We start from the raw sequence: 20,438 nt of genomic DNA, 5'->3' as shown, positions 1-20,438 counted from the left end.
CCCAATGTATTTAAATGGTGGAAATAAGATTATTTGTAAGTACCTTGTGCTGTCCCTCTTGCCTGTGAGCGGCTCTATCGCTGGCCACTCACAGGCATCACATGACCTCCCGGCTGAAGCCAGCTCTGACATCTGCTGATGTCACGTGACGTCTAGTTCCGGCTGCAGCCGGACATGACTCAGTGCTGTGCTCCCTGGTGAATGATGGGCTGTGGGCGGGGTTACCCCACGCGTCACAGCTCAGCCTTCACTGCGCACTTTCCCAAAGATTGCTGGAGAGGGAAAGCGCTCGGCGGATGCCGAGATGCTGGGCTGTGATGAGTTTGGAGACGCCGCCAACAGCCCAGCATGCACCTCGGGGAGCTCGTCACTGAGTCACGCCTCACTTGTCGTGACATCAGCGGAAGCAAGAGCCGGCTGCAGCCAGAGGTCACGTAATGCCTGTAAGCGGCCAGTGAGAGCGACGCTCACAGGCAAGAATGACAGCACAAGGTACTTACAAATAATCTTATTTCCACCATAGGGGGCATTATCCATAGTAGTAAATAGTAGTGGAAAACTTCGTTAATGAAGCTACCAAAGTTTCCAGAGCATTCAGAGGGCTTGAAGATACAGTCCAGTAGTGGTTTCTGAATTATATTATCATACTACTGTATTGCAAAGTCATATGCTTGTTAAGGTTAGACTAATTGTGAACACGGTTCTGCATTAGCCATGTCTTAAGAGGAACAAAGACATGGCAGGGCTGTTATGGAAACTTTACTGTGTCCATGCCTTCAGTCTTCTGTAGATATACTGCATAGTAACTTAGAGTACTGCTGCCTATGCTGTACATTAAGAACTCAGTATGACTGTGCTATCCAAAAAGCTACTCTTTGCACTGATAATGATTTAGTAGGTAGATAGGCAATATTTTGGAGACAAAAACTTAATGCTCTGTGGATATGAGTGAAAATTATGGCTGTAGGATACATATACTGTATTTACTTCCAACCACCAGATAATGTACGGTCATTAAAACTTTTTCAAATGGTAATGATGACTAGACATATGAAGTTCTGAAACAGTGCTTAGCTCCCAATTAATTTCTTATCAATGACAGATACTCCTACTTTATAGACTGTAACACTACATGTTTAAATAGTTAACTCTTTCAATGCTAACTATTAACCTAAATGTATGTTACTCTGTGTCTCTAAGCACTTTCTGCGAAAAAGTGAAGGTTTAAAATGTTACATTTTAAGATAAAAACAAGAATTAATGTTTGAAATTAGAAGAACACAATTAAACTGATAGGGGTCCTAAGGTATAAAGATAATTACATTTTTCTAATCTTACTAAACAAGACAAATTACCTGCAGGCCCTCTTATAAAAGATGAAATCTTTATAATAAGTGAATTAATCAAGCAGCAGCTTGCTACTGCACATGCATTTATAACAGAAATGATTCAAAGACTTATTTTATGGAGAAATTAATGGATACAGGCTTTTCATTCTTTTGCATCAATTGAAAACCTCAGCAACCAGCTGCCCACTTGTCAAGAAAACAGAAAGAAACTGGAAACAAAGATAAATAAAAACACCTTTTTCATGGCACTTTTGAAGAGAAAAAGCAGCTCCCATTTACAGCAGCCATCTGTTTGTTATTTAATATGGTTGAATTACATGCTGTAATGAGTTTGCTTCTGCATCACTCATTGCAATGGAACACAAGTTCACTCTCATAATGTGCAGCAGTTTTTAAAAGCTAATCATTTAATTGGACACAATAGTCAGTGACAAATGGAGATGTAAAAACTTAGCCAGCTGTAGAGTGAATATGTAATCATTGTGAAATCATATTATTTTACACGCTTGAAGACTCCTTAATATAGTATCTGATGTTTATTAACATTGTGCACTTTAAACAAGCATTGTAACACAATAGCACATTGCATATTAATTCACTTACATTTTAAGATGAAAAGACATAAAAATCTTTTAATACTGCATTACTAAAAATTCAATTTTGATTCTACATAAATATATGTTGCTTTTTGGAGTTTGACTTTTTGCTTTTGAGTTTTTATTAGTTAACCTGGTATAGAGAAGTCATGGTAATCACCAAATAATGAAAACGTCTTATCTTGAAAGCAATGGATAAACAGGATAAAAACATGGAGAATATGTGGCACTCAGCCTATGGCCATTTTGTGTCTTCGGGTGCTTTCTTAAAGCTCCAGCCTTCATCCTGTTTGTTCTGTGGATTACATAACATTAGATGTTTTCAGTATTTGGGGAATACCATAACTTTTTCTTATACTTGGTCTTTTAAGACTGTTTTGCTTTGTAATAGAGCACTACGAAGGCACTCATATGTTGTTGTGTCTTATTACCTGGAACTTACTAATAACGGTTGACACCAGAAAGCAGTGCTGACCACCTTTCTCTGATACTATTTTCATTAGTTGATCAACTGCAATACTATATACATTAGAATGAAAAATTAGTTTTTAGTTTAGATTTGGACAAGGCTTTTAAGGGTTTACTCATGAATGATATTATATTGCTTTCATTAGTTAGAAAGTTTGAAGTGTACTTGCTTTTTCTTTCAAGTGTCATTATCCTACAATGAAAGCTATTATCTTTCATAGTGTACAGCTTGTTTCCATGTACCTGCCCAAGAATGCACAGTAGTTGCTTTTCAGGAGAATGATTAACTCTTAACCTACCAGTCAGCCTCTCCAGGATGCTGATTTTTATTCAGCAGGTAGCTCACTCCCCTCCACCTTGTTTTCAGCTCCTGACAGTGATCTTAGCAGCCCTGTAGAATTACAGTTCCCAAGCACCAAGCAACGTTATTTTCCAAGTCAGATCCTTAAGCTTGTTCAAAGTCCATTATTTGTATATGTAAATCTAGTGATCAGTGTTAAGAGAATTTGTTTGGTGAATTTACGAAAGTTTTAAAATTCTGCACAAATATGGTACATTCGGATTCGTGATCGCAAAGGCGAGCAAATTTTCTTAAAATCGGAGAAGTTCGAAAAATTTGCGCCGAACCGCGAATACAGGGCAACCACGGCATTTTGAACAGTTTTGTTAGCAAGTGTATGATGAGCGGTGACATGTGCCAGGTGAGTGTGGGGGCTGTGAAGAGCTTAGAACAGGTTAGATCAGAGGCGCACTGTTTTTTTTTTTTTTCCTGTGGCGGTGACTTTAACTGAGGAAAGTAAGAAAGGAAAGTAAGTAAGTAAGGAAAGCATGGCCAGTCAATCATAGCGCAGGAAGCATCTGCACTGTCCAGACATAAGGGCTTCTGCAATTGGCTGCATAAATCACATGTCTTTTCAATATAAAAAGCGGCCATGTTCCCTCAGCGCCATTATATCCATGTCACTGCTGGAGACAGACGCAGCTCAGTGTTCTCTTGTGTAATGAGAGATATTAGCTAGATAGATGGGCACATGTGTGGTAGTCAGATAGTGTAGATAATTCCTAGCCTGTGTACCTCTGCAACTGCTGGTGCAGCACATTTTTGGTGTTCTTGTGCAAGTACTGAGATTCTGACAGAAACAGAGGGCCCTTGTCATATAATAGTGCTGTGCACCGCTGGTATAGGGCTCCATGTCTCAGTATACCTTGAATCTTTTTTTTGCACTTGCTAATGTGATCAAGCAAGCGCAGTGCACCTTTTCCTTTAGTGGGGTTGAAATTGTGTTCTGCACAGTCTGAAGAGCTTCTTATTGCAGAGCACAAAATCTGTTTTTTATTTCTGTTGCTTTTGTGATATTGAAAGCTGTGTGCACTAAAGTTTTTTTAGTGTCAGATACTATTTTAGTGGAGTTGAACTTCAGGTGGTTTCAGAGTAAAAAATATATTTTTCTCTTGCTACGCTCAGTCCGAAAAATATTATTTCCTGTGCCAATAGTCATACAGTGCTATAAGCCAGCTACTACCTCAGTGGCGGTCAAATTCAGCTTCTATGCAGTCAAACCTTTATATATATTTGCTTGCCAGGCAGAGTCCACCAAAGATTTTTTACTATGGCAAAGTTGATCCAGTCTGCTAAAAGGCAGATCCTATTTTGGTGGCATTGAACTTGTCCTGGTTTCACAGTAAAAAAAAACAACTTCTCTTACTAGGCCCAGTCCAAAAAATATTTTTTACTGTGCCAAAAGTCATACAGTGCTATGAGCCAGCTACTATGTCAGTGGATGTTAAATTCAGCTTGTAGGCACAGTCAAATCTATATATATTTTTGGTTGGCAGGCAGAGTCCACCAAAGTTTTTTTTAACTGTGGCAAGGTTGATCCAGTCTACTAAAAGGCAGATCCTATTTTAGTGGCGTTGAACTTGTCCTGGTTTCACAGTAAAAAAAAAAAATGTCTCTTACTATGCCCAGTCCAAAAAATATTTTTTCCTGTGCCAAAAGTCATTCAGTGCTATAAGCCAGCTACTACGTCAGTGGCGATCAAAGTCAGCTGGACGCAGAGCTTATGCAGAGTAACCCAAAAATATTTTTAGCTCTGAGTAAAGTGATACAGCTGGCTAGATCTGAGTTTGAAATATTTTGGAGCATATATTCTATGTCATACTGGCTTCATCCACATTCAAAAAAAATTTCTTCTGTTCCTAAAGTAATACAGCAGGGGACATCTCAGTTTTAAATTGTTTGGAGAATATCTAGCAGGCTTTATCGGCCTCATGCACACTAGCAAATTTCTTTTGTCTTTTAGTAACGGTACACAGCAAGCTATATCTTAGCTTGTCACTTAGTGTCACTGAAATTCAGGTGTGTGCTGAGCTATTGCACAGGAAAAAAATGTTTTTTTCTTTAGTTAATTGCGTGCTTGCTCATACCACTGAATCTGACCAACATGAGTGGGAAAAAGAGAGGGCGTGATGGAAGGGGAAATAGGCTTGGTGTTCAAGGTGTACGAGGGGTATGTGGTAATGTTAGTGAAAGCACTAGTGAACCAACACAAACAGGTCCTATCCATAGACAACTGACAACTTATGTTAGTGGACGGCCTAATGCACTCCCTTCCTTTGGCAGCCGCACAGCGATACACCTTGTTGATAAGGCCCAGAAAGAGCAGGTGCTCCAGTGAATGGCAAGCTCTGCTTCCAGTGCCCTCTCCTATTCTTCCTCCACCTCAACATCACACGCAGTACAGTCCACAGAGGTGGCACCCCAATTACCCATGGTTCCCCCCGCGTCAGAACTGGCCAACTTCCCAACTGACTGTAGCGAACTACAGATGGGCGAATCTGTAGGACTCTTCACCCATTCTACACCATGGGAATCAGAAGTGTACTCCAAACAGTCACAGAATCAAGGAAAGGAAAGTATCTGCACTGATACCCAAATTTTTTTTAGCTTGGATTCGGAGCAGGAATGAAGTAGGATCCGAGCAGGTTCCTGGCCCTCGTCACCAGACTTTAACAGGGGAGGGAGGTGATTCCAATGAGACTCAGATACCTGAGGCTCATGCGGACTGTACTGTGCTGTCAGGGCAACAAGAGGAGAGGGGTCTCTCTGAGGGCGAGTAATGGGATAACACATTAGATGATGACGAGGTTGAAGATCCTACTTGGTGTGAACCCAGAGTCACGCAGTTGAGTAGCTCATCTGAGGAGGTGGAGGAGGAAGACGAGGAGGTTACATTTCGCACTACGGTACAGACACAGAGTGATGCAAGCACTAGGAGCGCTGCATCCTTAGCCACAACCGTGGCTGTGACCTGCAGTGGTCATGGGTCTGCAGCTCACAGGGGTTGCCTAGCATGGGCCTTTTTTGTCACTGCAAAGGATGAGCCAACTCACGTTTTCTGCAAACTTTGTGATAAAAAACTCAGTAGAGGAAAAAAATGCAATAATTTGACTACTACATGCTTGAACGCTCACATGCTCAAACAACATTCTTTATGCTGGGAACCTTACCGCGCTGAAATACGGACCAGCGCACCTAAACAACCATCAGCTGCCCCATGAAACACATCCGCTGCTTCTTCCTCCTCCTCTGTTACTGTGCTAAGTATTGTCACGCAGGTCTCCCATCGCAGAAACTCTGGTTCTTTAACCGCTTCAGTCAGGCTGAGTGACAACCTGTCAGCTGTAACGGAAGCGAACACTCCTGCTGTGTTTCTTTCACCGAGCACACCGCATGTTTCTCAATTCACCGTAACATCTGCACCTCACTCACGCTCCACCAGTTTTTCCAGTTCACCATACTCTGCCCTCTCTCAGCACCTTAGCCAGCCCTCGGTCCCGTTGTTATGGTCACGTAAAAGATTGTTTCATCCTACACATGACAAAGCTACGAGGTTGAACTCCACCATCTCCAATCTGTTGGCCACAGAAATGCTGCCTTTCCGCCTGGTAGATACAGAGCGTTTCCGAAAACTAATGGCCTTCGCAGTCCCCCAGTACCAGTTGCCCAGATGCCATTACTTCTCTAAGAAAGCTGTGCCTGCGCTACACCAGCATGTCGCAGACAACATTACCTGTTCCTTGTCTAAATCTACGTGTGCCTGGGTACATTTCACCAAAGACACCTGGACGAGTAAGCATGGCCAAGGGCGTTACATCTCGCTAACTTGGTACTGGATGACTCTAGTAGATGTGGGGGCATGCGGGGAAGGGGCTGCTCCATAAATCTTGGCATTAGTGTTGAGCGAGCATGATTGACACTGCTCGGTACTCGCCCGAGCATCACGCTACTCGGGATGTTCGGCGAGCACCGAGTATTTCCGGGTTACTCCGGCGGGAGCTCGGGTCTCCGTCCTGCATGTTTGGCGCTCTTTACAGAGCCAATGAACATGCAGGGATTGCCAGCCAGTCACTGTAATGCCGCCGCCATGTTGTTTGTGGGCATTACAGTGATTGGCTGGCCACACAGCTTCACTTCGAGTATTTAAAACCGGGCTCCGCCATCTTGGACACAGTCGCTCCGGATCAGACAGTGTAGGGACAGCGCTGTTGATTTAGGGAGAGATATATCCTGTGAAATAGTTAGTGTAGGGTCTGTGAAGGCTGCCAGAGCAAACAAACAGTCCTTCTCAGGACTAATATCCATCCCAGATATCAGGCAGGCAGGCTGTATAGGAGAGTAAGTGTTTATACCAGCAATCGCTGCATTACAGTCCTGTGTGCTCCTGTTGCTGAAATTGCTGGACTTAGCTCCAGGTCTTGGGGGCCAGGAAAAATCCTTTTTTTTCCATCTACATCCTCTTTTTTTTTTCTCCTTATTACCCGTCTTATTAACCTTTTGGTGTCCCACCCCCCCCCAAAAAGAAAAAAAAGTGTGTCTCTTATTTTTCAGACACAAATATATCTGTTGAAAATAGTGTGGTGTAGGTCAGAGAAATAGAAGTGTGGTTTTGCAGTTCCATGGGCCATTTGTATCTAAAAAAAACAGTTTGAGTGTGTCGCTCACTGTTCAGCCGCAAATATATATATATTTAAAAATGTCTGGTAAACACCAGTAAATTATAACTGTGGTTTTACTGTTCCACAGTAAAAAATCTCTATTATCCTGTTTTTGGCATTTTTTGCCGTAAAAAAAAATAATAATAGTGTCTCCCTGAGTTTTCAGACACAAATATATCTGTTGAAAATAGTCTGGTGTAGGCAAGAGAGACAGAAGTGTGCTTTTGCTGTTCCACGGAAAAAAATCTCTATTATCCTGCTCTTGGCATTTTTTGCCATAAAAAAAAATAATAATAGTGTCTCCCTGATTTTTCAGACACAAATATATCTGTTGAAAATAGTCTGGTGTAGGCCAGAGAGACAGAAGTGTGCTTTTGCTGTTCCACGGTAAAAAATCTCTATTATCCTGCTTTTGGCATTTTTTGCCATAAAAAAAAAAATAATAGTGTCTCCCTGATTTTTCAGACACAAATATATCTGTTGAGAATAGTCTGGTGTAGGCCAGAGAGACAGAAGTGTGCTTTTGCTGTTCCACTGTAAAAAATCTCTATTATCCTGCTTTTGGCATTTTTTGCCATAAAAAAAAAAATAATAGTGTCTCCCTGATTTTTCAGACACAATTATATCTGTTGAAAATAGTCTGGTGTGTGCCCGAGAGATACAAGTGTGGTTTTGCAGTCCCACGGTTCAAACTTCTGTATTATCCACTTGGTATCTAAAAAAAACAGTTTGAGTGTGTCGCTCACTGTTCAGACACAAATATATATATTTAAAAAAATCTGGTATACATCAGTAAATTGTAACTGTGGTTTTGCTGTTCCACGGTAAAAAATCTCTATTATCCTGTTTTTGCATTTTTTGATGTAAAAGAATAAATAATAGTGTCTCCCTGATTTTTCAGACACAAATAAATCTGTTGAAAATAGTCTGGTGTAGGCCCTAGAAATACAAGTGTGGTTTTGCAGTTCCTCGTGTCAAATCTCTGTATTATCCTGCTTTTCGGAATTTTTAATGTAAAAAATAAATAATAGTGTCTCCTGATTGTTCAGACACAAATATATCTGTTGAAAATAGTCTGGTGTAGACCCGAGAAATACAAGTGTGGTTTTGCAGTTCCACGGTTCAAACCTCTGTATTATCCACTCTTGGGCCATTTGTATCTAAAAAAACAGTTTGAGTGTGTCGCTCACTGTTCAGCCGCAAATATATATATTTAAAAAAGTCTGGTATACACCAGTCAATTATAACTGTGGTTTTGCTGTTCCATGGTAAGAAATCTCTATTATTCAGCTTTTGGTATTTTTTCCGTAAAGAAAAACAGTAATAGTTTCTCCCTGATTGTTCAGATTGTTTAAAAGAGTCGGGTGTAGGCCAGAGAAATAGAACTGTGGTTTTCCTCTTCCATGGTTCTAATCTACTTTTTATTACCCTTTTTCCATTGATAGTGCGAGTGTAAGCTATTTTACTTCCTTCACAATGGGCAAGGCGCGTGGCAAGGGATGTGGAAGTGGACGTTCTGGTGATGGTGCGTGCAGAGGATGGAGTCGTGGCCAAGGTGAAAATGTGACACATCCAACAGCCACATCTTCTCGCTCCCACTTCTTGACCGAATTACTAGGGAAGCACAGAACAACACCAGTATTGCGAACTGATCAGTGTGAACAGGTTATTAATTGGATAGCAGATAATACTTCCAGTTACCTGGGCACCACCATCTCCGGCCTGTCTTCCACACGGTCGACTCTTAGTAGCCGCGAGTCTCGACCGCATACTCTTCCTCACCCTGATGCTCCTTCCTCCCACCATGCCGAGTGTCGTCAGACAGTAACTGATCCCATACTTGGACACTCTGAAGAGCTGTTCACTGGTCCATTTCCAGATTTGTGCCCCTCGCCTGCTCCGCTTGAAGTGGTGGAAGAGGAGATCCCATGTAGCAATGCCCAAATGTTTGAACAGCCACGGCCACAGGAAGTCAACGCTGGCAATTTGTCACAAGAGGTGGACGATGACGAGACACAATTGCCAGTAAGTGAGGAGGAGGATCGTGGTGCGCAAGTGGAAGAGGAGGAGGTGGTGGATGATCTAGTAACTAACCCAACGTGGTAGGAGGACACACAGAGTGAGGCCAGCAGCACACAGGGGGAGGGAGGCAGAGTACCCCAACAGGCAGGAAGAAGCAGTGTGGTGGTAGCAGACAGAAAGAGGGCAACCATTCCCCGTAACACCAACACGAGGGATGTTGCAAGTACAACCGGTAGGTCTTCCAGATTCTGGAATTTTTTTGAAAGACTCTGCTGATAACCCCAAAAATGCCATTTGTACCACCTGCCATGCCAGCTTCAGCAGGGGTGGCAAAACTACCAGCCTGACCACCACCAGCATGATCAGGCACATGGCAGCAAAGCACCTGACTTTGTGGGTGAACCCCCAGGGTCCACAACCAGTGTCAGCCGGTGTCACCACTGCTTCTTCTGCTGTTGTGCATGCAATAGAACCCCCTGTTGCATTTGCAAGGCAATCTCCTGTCCATACTGCATAAAAGATGCACCCTCCTCTCAGTCTTCACTTGTTATGGCAGTTTCTCAAGAAACAGCATCAACGTCCACGTCCATGTCCCACAGCAGCGCTCAATTGTCCATATCCCAGACCTTTGAACGAAAGCTAACGCCCCACTGGCCACAGTCCTAAATTCCCACATTTCACTACTGCTTGCGTTGGAAATGCTGCCTTTTAGGCTGGTGGAGACGGAATCCTTCCGCAATCTAATGGCGGTGGCCATCCCTCGGTACTCGGTCCCCAGCCGACACTATTTTGGCCGGTGTGCCATCCCCGCACTACACAAGCACGTGTCCCAAAACATCTGCCGTGCCCTCAAAACGCAGTTACTGGGAGAGTCCACCTGACAACGGACACGTGGACAAGTGCTTGTGGCCAGTGACGGTACATCTCCCTGACGGCACACAGGGTAAACATGGTGGAAGCAGGGACCCAGTTGGACCTTGGGACCGAACACATCCTCCCCACACCGAGGATTGCCGGCCCTATGTCAGTCAGAGTTGCCCCCACAGTGTACAGCTCCTGCGCATCCTCCTCCTCCTCATGTTCAACCTCCATCTCAGATATCAACACATCAGTTGCAAGCTGGAAGCACTGCAGTACTGCCTCCGCCAAGCGGCAACAGGCTGTGCTGAAACTTATAAGATTAGGTGAGAAACCTCACACTGCTTGTGAGTTGTGGACAGCTGTGAAAGAGCAGGCAGAACTGTGGCTGAGACCGCTGAACCTACATCCAGGCATGGTCGTGTGTGACAATGGCCGTAACCTGGTGGCAGCTCTGAGGCGAGGTGAGATCACACAGGTACAATGCCTGGCTCATGTGCTTAACCTCGTGGTTCAGCAGTTTCTTAAATCATATCCCGAGTTGCCAGATCTGCTCATCAAAGTACGCCGCCTGTCAGCTCATTTTCCCAAGTCAGCTACAGCTTCCGCCGCCCTTGCTGTGTTGCAGCCGAGTTTGCAGCTTCCATCACACCGACTGGTGAGTGATGTCCCCACACGTTGGAACTCTACCCTCCACATGTTGAAAAGGATTTGTGAGCAGAAGAGAGCAGTGGTGGAGTACCAGCTGCAACAAGGCCGTCGATATTCAGTTCAGACTCCACACATAAGACCTCAGGAGTGGACCTGGATGTCTGACATCTTTACCATCTTGACAAACTTTGAGGAGTCCAACCAAATGGTGAGTGGCGATGACGCCATCATTAGCGTCAGCATTCCACTTGTCTGTCTTTTGCAACACTCTCTGCAGAGAATTAAAGAGGAGGCATTGCAGCCAGAGTATGATGAGATGGATCAAGAAGCCGTAGCGGTCGATTACACACAGCCCAGCCTCATCTTATCTCAACGTGCATTGGGGGACAATGAAGGAGAGGAGGAGGAGGAGGAGGAAGAACAGGAGCATGTATCATGTGCTGTAGACAGTAGTACCTGTACAACTGTCATACAGTCGGTTCAGCGTGGGTGGCCTGAGGACAGGGGGGAGGAGGAGGAGGAGGAGAGCATGGTCAGTCATCATCTTGGTGAGGACACGGAAGTCTTTCCCGTTACCAATCTGGCACGCATGGCTGACTTTATGTTACGCTGCCTTAACCGTGACCCTCGCGTTGTCAAAATGTTGGGTGACAGTCATTACTGGTTGGTGACACTAGTAGACCCCCGCTACAAGGAGAACTTTCACTCTCTTATTCCTGAGGTGGAGAGGTCTACAAAAATGGGGCAGTACCAGAAGGCCCTTGCTGCAGAACTGTTAAAAAAGTTCCCCTCTGAACACGCTAGCGGCAGAGGTCACAGTTCGTTGACCAACCAAGGCGTACAAGCGAGAGAGAGGCAACTCCAATCCAGCAGAGGCAGGGGAACACTGTAAACGTTCTGGGACAGTTTTCTGAGACCCGGCCAGCTTACAGGCCCTGAGGCGTGGGGTACTCTCACAAGGAGTGGAAAGTTTCAAAAGATGGTGAGGGAGTACCTTGCCTACCATACCAGCGTCCACCGTGATTCCTCTGTGCCTTTTAATTATTAGGTATCCAAGCTGGACAATTGGAATGAACTCGCTCTGTATGCCTTGGAGGTCCTGGCCTGCCCTGCCGCTAGCGTGTTATCGGAGCGTGTTTTTAGTGCCGCTGGGGGAATTATAACTGATAAGCGCCCTCGCCTGTCAACCGACAATGCTGACAAGCTGACCCTTATCAAAATGAACAAGGGCTGGATTGGGCCAGACTTCTCATCACCACCAAATGAGAGCAGAGTAACATAAAGTCAAATCCACTGTGTTTTTTCGGGAGGTGTATTCACATGCACCGCTTCACACCCACACATGGATATACGCTTCCTCATTTTGGCTGTTTTATGTTCTTCTCCTTATCCTCAGCCTCCACCACCACTATACCAACAGGGTGACCGTGGTCCATGTTGCCATTATTGAAACTTCCTCAGTCCTTATTTTTGTCAGCTTTTGCTTGGAAGGCATAAGCAAAGACTGTGGGAGACCCACTCCCCAATAATGGGAATAATATTTTTAAGATGCTGTACTGTATGGCTCTTGTAAGGGGCATTGCAAGTTCCTCCGTCCTAATTTTTGGCAGCATTTGCTTGGAAGGCATAAGCAAATACTATGGGAGACCCACTCCCCAATCATGGGAATAATGTTTGGAATATGCTGTACTGCATGGCTCTTGTAAGGGGCATTGCAAGTTCCTCCATCCTAATTTTTGGCAGCTTTTGCTTGGAAGGCATAAGCAAATACTATGGGAGACCCACTCCCCAATCATGGGAATAATGTTTGTAATATGCTGTACTGCATGGCTTTTGTAAGGGGCATTGCAAGTTCCTCCTTCCTAATGTTTGGCAACTTTTGCTTGGAAGGCATAAGCAAATACTATGGGAGACACACTCCCCAATAATGGGAATATTGTTTTTAAGATGCTGTACTGTATGGCTCTTGTAAGGGGCATTAAAAGCATCTTGTTAAGCTACTGCGACCTCCATCACTTTTCCGAGGGGCATTAAAAGCGTCTTGTTAAGCTACTGGGACCTCCACGTCTCTTCTGAGGGGTATTAAAAGCATTTTTATAAGCTACTGGGACCTCCACGTCTCTTCTGAGGAGCATTAAAAGCGTCTTAAGCTGCTGGGACCTCCACCACTTTTCTGAGGGGCATTAAAAGCATCTTGTTAAGCTACTGGGACCTCCACCACTTTTCCGAGGGGCATTAAAAGCGTCTTGTTAAGCTACTGGGACCTCCACGTCTTTTCTGTGGGGCATTAAAAGAATCTTTCTTAAGCTACTGGGACCTCCACGTCTCTTCTGAGGAGCATTAAAAGTGTCTTGTTAAGCTACTGGGACCTCCACGTCTCTTCTGAGGGGCAATAAAAGCGTCGTGTTAAGCTACTGGGAATTCCACGTCTCTTCTGAGGGGCATTAAAAGCATCTTGTTAAGCTACTGGGACTTCCACGTCTCTTCTGAGGGGCATTAAAAGCGTCTTGTTAAGCTACTGGGACCTCCACCACTTTTCCGAGGGGCATTAAAAGCGTCTTGTTAAGCTACTGGGACCTCCTCGTCTCTTCTGAGGGGCATTAAAAGCATCTTGTTAAGCTGCTGGGACTTCCACGTCTCTTCTGAGAAGCATTAAAAGTGTCTTGTTAAGCTACTGGGACCTCCACGTCTCTTCTGAGGGGCATTAAAAGCGTCTTGTTAAGCTACTGGGACCTCCACGTATCTTGTGAGGGGCATTAAAAGCGTCTTGTAAAGCTCCTGGGACCCCCACGTCTCTTCTGAGCGGCATTAAATTCATCTTGTTAAGCTACTTGTACCTCCACGTCTCTTCTGAGGGGCATTAAAAGCGTCTTGTTAAGCTACTGGGACCTCCACCACTTTTCCGAGGGGCATTAAAAGTGTCTTGTTAAGCTACTGGGACCTCCACGTCTTTTCTGATGGGCATTAAAAGCGTCTTGTTAAGCTAATGGGACCTCCACGTATCTTGTGAGGGACATTAAAAGCGTCTTGTAAAGCTACTGGGACCTCCACGTCTCTTCTGACGGGCATTAAATTCATCTTGTTAAGCTACTTGTACCTCCACATCTCTTCTGAGGGGCATTAAAAGCGTCTTGTTAAGCTACTGGGACCTCCACCACTTTTCCGAGGGGCATTAAAAGCGTCTTGTTAAGATACTGGGACCTCCACGTCTTTTCTGTGGGGCATTAAAAGCATCTTGTTAAGCTACTGGGACCTCCACGTCTCTTCTGAGGGGCATTAAAAGCGTCTTGTTAAGCTACTGGGACCTCCACCACTTTTCCGAGGGGCATTAAAAGCGTCTTGTTAAGCTACTGGGACCTCCACGTCTTTTTTGTGGGGCTTTAAAAGCATCTTGTTAAGCTACTGGGACCTCCACGTCTCTTCTGAGGGGCATTAAAAGTGTCTTGTTAAGCTGCTGGGACCTCCACGTCTCTTCTGAGGGGCAATAAAAGCGTCGTGTTAAGCTACTGGGAATTCCACGTCTCTTCTGAGGGGCATTAAAAGCATCTTGTTAAGCTACTGGGACTTCCACGTCTCTTCTGAGGGGCATTAAAAGCGTCTTGTTAAGCTACTGGGACCTCCACCACTTTTCCGAGGGGCATTAAAAGCGTCTTGTTAAGCTACAGGGACCTCCTCGTCTCTTCTGAGGGGCATTAAAAGCATCTTGTTAAGCTGCTGGGACCTCCACATCTCTTCTGAGAAACATTAAAAGTGTCTTGTTAAGCTACTGGGACCTCCACGTCTCTTCTGAGGGGCATTAAAAGCGTCTTGTTAAGCTACTGGGACCTCCACGTATCTTGTGAGGGGCAGTAAAAGCGTCTTGTAAAGCTACTGGGACCTCCACGTCTCTTCTGAGGGGCATTAAATTCATCTTGTTAAGCTACTTGTACCTCCACGTCTCTTCTGAGGGGCATTAAAAGCGTCTTGTTAAGCTACTGGGACCTCCACCACTTTTCCGAGGGGCATTAAAAGCGTCTTGTTAGGCTACTGGGACCTCCACGTCTCTTCTGAGGAGCATTAAAAGCGTCTTGTTAAGCTACTGGGATCTCCACGTCTCTTCTGAGGGGCATTAAAAGCATCTTGTTAAGCTACTGGGACCTCCATGTCTCTTCTGAGGGGCATTAAAAGCATCTTGTTAAGGTACTGGGACCTCCACGTCTCTTCTGAGGGGCATTATAATCATCTTATTAAGCTACTGGGACCTCCACCACTTTTACGAGGGACATTAAAAGCGTCTTGTTAAGCTACTGGGACCTCCACCTCTCTTCTGTTGGGCATTAAAAGCGTCTTGTTAAGCTACTGGGACCTCCACCACTTTTCCGAGGGGCATTTAAACAGTCTTGTTAAGCTACTGGGACCTCCACGTCTCTTCTGAGGGGCGTTAAAAGCGTCTTGTTAAACCACTCTGAACTCCACAACTCTTCCAAGGGGCATTGAAATGTTGTTTTTAATTAACTCTAACCTCCACGACTCTTCGAACAGGCATTGCATTTCCTCCTAATTTTTGGCAGGTTTTGCTTGCAAGGCATATGTAAAGACTTCCACTCCCCACTCCCCAATAACGGGAATAATGTTTGTAATAAGCTGTACTGCATGGCTCTTGAAAGGGGCATTGCAAGTTCCTCCGTCCTAATTTTTTGCAGCTTTTGCTTGGAAGGAATAAGCAAATACTATGGGAGACCCACTCCACAATCATGGGAATAATGTTTGTAATATGCTGTACTGCATGGCTCTTGTAAGGGGCATTGCAAGTTCCTCCGTCCTAATTTTTGGCAGCTTTTGCTTGGAAGGAATAAGCAAAGACTATGGGAGACACACTCCCCAATAATAGGAATAATTTTTGTAATATGTTGTACTGTATGGCTCTTGTAAGGGGCATTAAAAGCGTCTTGTTAAGCTACTGCGACCTCCACCACTTTTCCGAGGGCCATTAAAACAGTCTTCTTAAGCTACTGTGACCTCCACGTCTCTTCCAAGGGGCATTCAAACCGTCTTGTTAAGCTACTGGGACCTCCACGTCTTTTCCGAGGGGCATTAAAGCCGTCTTGTTAAGCTACTGTGACCTCCACATCTCTTCAAAGGGGCATTAAAAGCATCTTCTTAAGCCACTCTGAACTCCACAGCTTTTCCAAGGGGCATTGAAATGTTGTTTTTAATTACCTCTAACCTCCACGACTCTTCCAACGGGCATTGCATTTCCTCCTAATTTTAGTCAGCTTTTGCTTTTCAATGAAAAGGTGAAAACTAAGGGAGACCCACTCCCCAATAATTGGTAGAAGGTTTTTAGTTCGCTGTAATCCACGTCTGTTTCAAGGGGCATTGCAGTTCCTCATAATTTTTGGAAAGCCTTCCATTCACTGCTTAGGCCAACAGTGTACAGGAGACCCAGTTGCGATAAATGGAAAAAACGGTTTAGTTAAGGCCCTCTGACCTCCATGTCATTTCCAAGGGGCATTGGAGTGCCTCAAAATTTTTGGTAGGCATTGCACTCACTGTATGCCCTATAACTGTGTAGCCGAACCGCTCATTTTGTTACAGAAATATATCCTACAAGACATATGTGGTTGACTGGCCTGATATTGATGTGAATGGTCCCTGTTCCTCCTGCTCTTTCTCCTTTGCCACTACCTCATCCATCATTTATCACCTGAAGCTTTGTTTTAACGGGAGTCATAGAACTGGGATAGTAGCAGGAAAATATCCAGCAGTCCTCAGAGGAGGTAGGATATGCGCCAAAACGCTGACCACCTCAGGCCTAGCCGCTACTATATACATGTGCTTGCATTCCAAGAAAACAAAGCAGATGCTAACTACTATCATCATCATCATCATGGTCCTCACCTTGGCTCTCTCAACTCCCCTGAAGGAGAAGCCAGGGCCCACCGGAGGAGTCTCGTTCTCTGGTGGGCTCGTCCAATGCTGCCCTAAAACAGGCCAGGCTATGAAAAGTATGTGGGGGGATGTTCCAAGGAGAAATAGGGGTGGCTGGGGACTGTTTATGGACACCGGCTGCCCCCAGGTGGCTGGGGACCATGTGTGGACACCCGGCCTTGGGGCGGCTGTAGACCGAGTATGGACACCTGTCCGCCCCCTGGCGGCTGGGGACTGAGTATGGATACCAGGCCGCCAATGCAGCCATGACATGGTGGCCAGATTCCGCCTCCACATGCCTAAAAGGCCCAATTTCAAGTGCAAGCTAGCAGTATGGTATTACAGCCTGGGGGTGGGTGGGTGGGTGGCAGGCTGCATACTTGTGCTTGCATTGCAAGGGATGGGAGAGGTACAATTGAACACTGCCCTGGGACAAGGACTTGAATGGGGATAGTTGCAAGTCTGCAATGACAGGTGCTGGGTGGGAGGCATCTTCGCATGTACCATGAACAGGGGTTTGGCATGCACACACTACAGCGGAATAGGCTGTCCTTCCCACTAAATGCACTGGAGAGGGCACAGGTAATGTTTTGGCATGCGCGCTTAATCTTAGGTATAAGGCACACCGGGACAAAAAGGGGTGGCTGGGGACTGAGTATGGATACCTCGCTGCCGAAGCAGCCATGAGGTAGTGGCCAGCTTCGGCCTCCTCCAAACTAAAAGGCGCCACTTCAAGTGCAAGCTAGCAGTATGGCATTGCAGCCTAGGGGTGGGTAAGTGGCAGGCTGCACACTTACGCTTGCATTCCAAGAAAACAAAGCAGATGCTAACTTCTATCATCATCATCATCATGGTCCTCACCTTGGCACTCTCAACTCCCCTGATGGAGAAGCCAGGGCCCACTGGAGGAGTCTGGTTCTCTGGTGGGCTCGTCCAATGCTACCCTAAAGCAGGCCGGGCTAAGAAAAGTGTGTGGGGGGATGTTCCAAGGAGAAATAGGGGCGGCTGGGGACCGTTTATGGACACCCGGCCGCGGGGCGGCTGGGGACCGATTATGGACACCCGACTGCCCCCAGGCGGCTGGGGACCGTATGTGGACACCTGGCCGTGGGGCGGTTGGGGACCAAGTATGGACACCCGGCCGCCCCCTGGCGGCTGGGGACCGAGTGCGGACACCCGGCCGCTGGGCGGCTGGGGACTGAGTATGGATACCAGGCCGCCAATGCAGCCATGACGTGGTGGCCAGATTCCGCCTCCACATGCCTAAAAGGCCCAATTTCAAGTGCAAGCAAGCAGTATGGTATTGCAGCCTGGGGGTGGGTGGCAGGCTGCATACTTGCGCTTGCATTGCAAGGAATGGGGGAGGTACAATTGAACACTGCCCTGGGACAAGAACTTGCACGGGGATAGTTGCAAGTCTGCATCTTCTGATGCGGCAAGGATCACTTCTGATTGGCACACTTTTAGGCAGTGACCTGGGTGTCAGAGATGCTTCAAGGGGTCTTCCCCATGCTGTTCCCATGTCTTTTCAGCACTGTATGCATGTGTCACACAGCACATGGCCAGATAAGGTTGTAAAATGTTAAAATGACATTTACCGGTGAATGCATTTGTCACGGTTGAAAACAATACAAAAGTGCAAAAACGCATAAAAAATGCTACTTGTGAACATAGCCCAAGGTGTGGAGGAGTATTTTTTTTTTTGGTTATTTATTTTACCTTATACACAAGTCTTTACCCTGGAAAGGAACTTCCTTAACATATTTCACAGGAAAGCAGTTTCAGTTTCGTTTTTGAACGTTTTTTTGGGAGCCCTTAAAAGTGGCTTAATACCTCTGACCACCTTGTTGACAGCAGTGACCTGGGGGTCAGAAATGCTTCCTGGGGTGATCCCCATGCTGTCCCCATGTCATTTGAGCACTGTCACTATCGTTTTGGGCACTTGTTAGGCTTTTAAAAGACTGCCGGGGGTGCCGCCGCAAAAATGCTCGGGTCTCCCATAGACTAACATAAGGCTCGTTATTCGGGTCGAGCACCCGAGTATCACAACGAGCTCGGCCCGAGCTTCGAGCACCCGAGCATTTTAGTGCTCGCTCAACACTACTTGGTATCCCCAAGGCTTGCAGAAGAAACCTCTGTATTTCCCACTTCCTCCACTGCTTCTGCGTTCTCCACCTCCTCTAGGGCTTCCATCTGCGCACTCAACCTCTCCCTTAACGAGACACACGTTCCAAGGGTGCGGAGAAAATACACACCACCTCCATACTGCGCAGTCACGCAGTTGTGGGCAGCTCTCAAGGCTCAGTTTAAGCAATGGCTGTCTCCGCTGAACCTAGAGCGCGGGAAGGCCAAGTGCGAAAACGGTGCAAACCTGTTAGCGGCCCTAGGCCGAGGCAAACTCGCACAATTGCCTTGCATGGCTCACGTCCTCAACCTGGTGGTACAGTGATTTCTCAGCCACTATCCTGACCTGAATGAGCTTCTTCACAAAATATGGAAGCTGTTTGATCACTTCTGTCATTCGCACCCCTTATGTCATCAACTTGCATCAATACAGAGGTCTTTGTCCGTGCCAGTTAACAGGTTCATCTACGATGTGCAGACGCAGTGGAATTCCACTCTGAACATATTGCAGCGACTGTGCCAGCAGCAACGAGCTCTGACGCAGTATGTCATGACGTATAGCTTGAGGCAACGTAGTACGGACGTGGGGCATATCACGTTTGCAGAGTGGGGACAGATTAAGGACCTCTACACCCTTCTGCACAGTTTTGAAATGGCTACTAAACTGGTTAGCACTGACGATGCCATCATCAGAATCACTATTCCAGTCATATACATGCGGGAGCAAACTTCGAATAACTTGCGGCAGGAGGTGGTGGCCCCAGAAGAAGAGGAGGATGCGGAAGGGAAACCAACGTCTCAAATTTCCAGACTGTCGTCACACAGGCGGATGCCAAGTGATGGTGGATTACAGCGATCGAGGGAGTTTGGTGATAACAGGCAAACTGTTAGTGAGGGTGCAAGAGCCGAGGAACTAATGGAGGAGGAAGAGATGATGGGCGAGCAGCTGTCAGAGGATGAAGAGGATAATCATCCCCTCTCTTTTGAATGTGGTTGGCAGGAGGGGACGGAGGAAACAAGCATCAGTGTTATGCTGCCCACAATACAGCCTGGCTTTGGACCTCCTGGAAGAGCCCGATATATGAGTGCTTTCTTGATCCACTATCTGCAACATGATCTCCATATTGTTAGGATTCGAAATAATGCTGACTACTGGGTTGCCACTCTGTTAGATCCATGTTATAAGAGTCAATTTTGCCAGATGCTTCCCGCCCTGGAAAGGGACCCTCTTATGTTGGAGTATCAAAACAAGCTTTTAAGCAACCTTAATAGAGCTTTTCCCCAAGATAACAGTGAGGCACACAGTATGCATTGCAGCAGTAGTCTTTCAACCTCCGGCATGTCAGTTCGTCAACACCAAAACATTAGAAGCAGCAGCAGAGTAAGTGGTAGAAGCAATTTCACACATTTTTTGCACCAGCTCATGCACCAGCACAACAGAGCACAAGTCTGACATGTGGTG

This window comes from Phyllobates terribilis, unplaced genomic scaffold (assembly GCF_046119375.1).
Source record: "Phyllobates terribilis strain yellow unplaced genomic scaffold, ASM4611937v1 Scaffold_2__4_contigs__length_985480577, whole genome shotgun sequence".
NCBI classification, from domain to species: Eukaryota; Metazoa; Chordata; class Amphibia; order Anura; family Dendrobatidae; genus Phyllobates; species Phyllobates terribilis.
This window is presented reverse-complemented; position numbering follows the sequence as displayed.